This window comes from Triplophysa rosa, linkage group LG11 (assembly GCF_024868665.1).
Source record: "Triplophysa rosa linkage group LG11, Trosa_1v2, whole genome shotgun sequence".
Taxonomy (NCBI): domain Eukaryota; kingdom Metazoa; phylum Chordata; class Actinopteri; order Cypriniformes; family Nemacheilidae; genus Triplophysa; species Triplophysa rosa.
In genome coordinates, this window is record NC_079900.1 from 19,824,159 (window position 1) to 19,828,811 (window position 4,653).

Genomic DNA, 4,653 nt, shown 5'->3' on the forward strand with positions numbered 1-4,653 from the left:
ATAAAGTATATTTATAATGATCATGTTTGACGGGTGTTGCTTTTTCAAATGCACATTATAAGCGACTCAAACTCGCACTGCTTTTAGATCGAGCAGCATTTCCTACTGATCCCAGAGACGTGCTTCACGGACAAGCTACGCATTAAAAAAATGTCGACACATTGCATATTGCAGCCAGCTTGATTTCAATAGGATTTAGTGGTATCGCGATAAATTATCGTGCAGCCCTAGTTTACATGTACATTTGCTTTGTGTACAATAACAGATGAATGTAAAATTACCATGGTAGCCCACCAGCCAGTTTAGTTCTACTTAACATGGGTTTTTATGTCAGCATGGCAACAACAGCTGCTTTGTTCGATAGACCAGCCATTATTCGCCTCTTCAAGACTACCAAGTCGAGTCAAATTCCAATTAGATATGTGTTCTGCCACAATGTAAGGGACAAAAAGTGGAACAGCCCAGATAATTGGGTTAATTGCAAAGAGCATGCAGTTAGCGCTAATTGAAGCTGAGAGTAGCAATGGAGCATATCTTCTATCAGCTACATAGCTGGGGGCGCAATAGTGTCCTAGTGGTAAAAATGGAATAGATGCTATGAAAGATTTTACAAAAAATATATAAATGTATATGAAATGGACAACAGTATTCCAAAGTCGTCTAGATGGATTCTGGTGGATTATCTACTGTAAGTGTGCGAGTAGGGGGTTTTAAGGTAAAATGACTAAATTCCTTGTGCAATGGAGGAACTTGTGATGGAAATACAACAGCAAATGCTGACAAAACTGATTTGTGAAACTCAAAGTAATAAATCATATAAATTCTTATCTATATAACACAAGGGAATGTGTGGTTTCAAGATTAAATTATATGACGCTGTAGGACAGTATGTCCCAAAAGTCAGATATTTTTTAAAGGGGTGATATGACACGGCTGAAACAAACATTATGGTTTGTTTTAGATGTAATGCAATGTGTATACATGATTTAAGGTTCAAAAACGCTGTATTTTCCACATACCGTGCACGTTTGCATCTCCTCTTTGCCCCGCCTCTCTGAAACGCTCAGATTTTTTACAAAGCTGGCCAGTTAACCAGTGCGCAGTGATTGGTCGAATACTGCAAGCGTGTTTGACAGAAATGTAACGCCTCTTACCACATTTGGAACATCAGGTTCCAAAGCAATTGTACTGACAGGTACACCCATCTTACTTTCGTATACATTTGGGTCTTAGTCAAATCACACCATGTACTGACGTAGATTTGTGGGGGTGTGGTTACACGAGGCGTTTCAGGCAGGTCTGGGTGAGCATTCGCTTTTAGATAGAATGCATCTTTTGTTCCCACACTTTCATTTGTGCAATTTTACGTGTCTAATACATGCATGGGCAACTTATAACACACCAAAGACACAGAAAAACACGTGTTCGCGCCATATGACCCCTTTAAAGTCAGAGAAATGCCATAGTACATTTTTAATGGCAATGAAAATGAGGCTATGAGGGACAGAAGCACAGCGTGTTCAATGAGAGATCCTGTTGTTGAAACTGATCCTAAATGTTTAGAAAAAAAATGCTAAGTTAAGATGTTAAAAAACATATTATAAAAAAGTAACAGCAACAGACAAAAAAATCTTACGAAGATATTACATTTTGGGAAATTCTTGCTTTGCTGCATTTCATTCTGATGACAATTTCCAAATTCCTTCTTGGAGTAATGTAATAGAATGCAACTTCCCAATGCCAAATAAGAAACCTGTGTGGAAATCAGTTCTCTATGTTGTAAATCAGTATAATGTGAACTCAAAATCAGGTAAAAGCCACTGAAAACGGGCACACGAACGACTCAATTTCCAACATCACAGTATAACAATCTCTTTCCTATACATTATTTGCTAGTGTAAATAATTTGTTTTATTTAAATGTACATTTTTGGATAATTGGAAAAAGTATTGTACAGTGCCACGAATTTTCAGACTTAAAAGATTGACTAGGAAGGCATGACTTAACCTCCAGCAAGTTAACATAGTGAGCTGCCAATACACAATGAATTTTACAATGTTTCATACATTGTGGGAAGTTCCAGAGTGAATGGTTCAATGCACTAAAAGGATTTTGACAACACACAGGCAAGTCCTAGAAAATGGTTGAAGCGGCGTGCTGCATATGAACCTGAGACACACTCTGTCATATCCCAATAACCCTATATTAATACAGGCTACTGCCGAATTTCCTAGGATAATAATACATCCAATTATCAGACTCATTTAAATATGCATTTACTATAATGAAACCATGTTTAATCTTGTAATTATCTCACAATTTACAAATGTGTGTAAATGTACGTTTGATGGATTGAAAGGTGGTCTTTATTCATAGGAAAATTAGCTAAAAAATGGTCACTTGGTAGTACAACAATTAAAATATTTGCTCTAGTTTGATGCACATTTGCAGCTGTTGTCGCCCTCTAGACATGCGCTGATGCCGAACAGGAATAAGCAACCACAATTTCTAGAGCACAACAGAAATATTTGTATTAAGCGAATCACTGTTCCCTCAGATCGATAAATAAATGTATGGCGAGCAAAACCTGATGACGCGTCACAATGATGTGCAACACGTTGGTGGCAATTTAGACGCTTTGGATATTTTTGATATTTCGACACAGACTCCACATTCGTGATGCAGGTGTGTTTTATATGCGTGCATAAATCACTTTTAATATTAAAAGATTAACATTTAAATCAAGAATATCAATGTCTCGGTTCCCAGTTTGTGTTTATGGAGGAAACAGCTGGAGCATGACGAGTCACAGGTTATAAAATCGCTGTAAAGCCTTTGAAAATAGTAACAGTGTGTTAGCACTGAAGGCTTTAGTTTAGTGGGTTTGTACTGTCAGTGTTTAATGCCAGCTAGATTTTTTTCTCATCTTAATCGATGCTTTTTGTTTCTTTGGCAGCTAACGTTATACACAACAAGAATCAAAATATGATGGACTTTGTTATTGCCAAACTAGCTTGGTTTAACTGTTAGTTTGCCCCCAAAAAGACGTGTGTTCCGTTTGGTAAACAGACAAGTCACCTTTATTTTTTCCAAGTCTTATTATTAGCAAAAATCCGTTGCAGTTTAGATTTATTGTACAATACTACCACCTGTCGGTCGACTGGTTCAGAACCGTTTTAGCCTATATTAAAGGTTCAGAAAGTGAAAAATCTCTCAAAACGTACTCACCCTCTTGCCATCCCAGATGCATATGACTAACTTTCTTTAGTTGAACATAAACGAAGTCCCAAAAAGAAATGATTAAACTGGTCCCAAAAAGCGCATCCATCCATCATGAAAGTAATCCAAACGACTCCAGTGGGTTCATAAATAACTTTTGAAATGTGATTGACAAAACAATTAACACTTAGCTTATTTCACGAAACTAAAGCAAACATGTTAGCGCTAAATGAAAACATGGCGACACGTTTATAACGTCAAATCACTGGATCTTGCGTGTCTCGTGACGAAAATCACATGACAATTAGTCACGTGTTAATTACAGGGCTCATTCACCTGTTCACACGCTCACACGTTGTATTTATTACGCTGATTAATAAGAGATAACTCGTCCCGCTTTATGCAATTAATGGACGAGGCAAATGAAATGTGAAGATGAACGAAACGTGTCCGTTACAGCATTACGTTCACGTCTGATCACGGTGCATCAAATATGTTTCGTGTTCACAGCGCTGAGCATTGCAACCAATCATACACAGCGCATGAACGTAATGACCAATCAGAAGTTTAGATGAGTCACCGGTGTAGACGCGTTTTGTTGCGGCTGGCTCGCAGATACGATCTGTCTCATTTATTATAACGGGAGTTTCATGTAGGCCGTTTCATCATGTATAACGCGACATTACTGAAGTTTACTTTTTTCCTTCGCTTTCTGTTTATTTCCTGTTTAAATAAAGGTTTCTTTTTTATGCTGCTGAGAGACAATGCGAAGATTTATTAATGCAAAAACTGCAATATAATCACTCATAAACAGTTTGTCTTCCTAACCTATAAGAATATGACATACAAAAACGATTTTAATGTATAATCATAATTACAATACCAAAAGCAACAATACTGTTTTTTTTATCTTGCAGTGCCTGTTTTTATATTTATGACATGTGATCATTTGCTGACTCTTTAAGGGACAGTTCGCCAAATAATGAAAATTCTGTCGTCGTTTGCTCACCCTCAGATTGTTCCAAACCTGCATACATTTATTTGTTCTGCTAAACACAATGGAAGATATTTGGAATAATGTCAGTAACTTAAATTTACTGCCATAGTAGGAAAAATAAATACTCTGGGAGCCATTTATCTTTGATCAGATTTATCAATTGGTAGGCTATAACTTTTATTTGTGCTGGTCATTTATAACCATAGTAAAATTGAACTGTTAAAAAACCTTGAGGGATTTGGGTGGGGCTGAGGGTCCGCTGACGACACTTTGAATGGCTCCTCTCCTAACAGATCTCACTCCAAACTTTTGATCAAACTTGAGAGCGCTGTAATTATGTTAAAAACAGAGATTCACTCGTTCCAAATAAGCCATGAATATTTTTTCATGGAGTAGAACATTTCACCAAAAGCTAAAGAAACAGACCAGACATCATA

At 37.0% G+C, this 4,653-nt stretch overlaps 1 long non-coding RNA gene across 1 annotated transcript in view; it reads right to left on the reverse strand.

The window, feature by feature from the left end:
* The window catches only part of LOC130562076 (uncharacterized), a 167,673-nt gene extending 164,202 nt beyond the window's left edge, over positions 1–3,471 (reverse strand). The window contains exon 1 of the long non-coding RNA XR_008963894.1: positions 3,229–3,471. This is a non-coding gene — a long non-coding RNA (uncharacterized LOC130562076). The remainder of the gene's footprint in view (positions 1–3,228) is intronic.
* Positions 3,472–4,653: the final 1,182 nt, after the last annotated feature.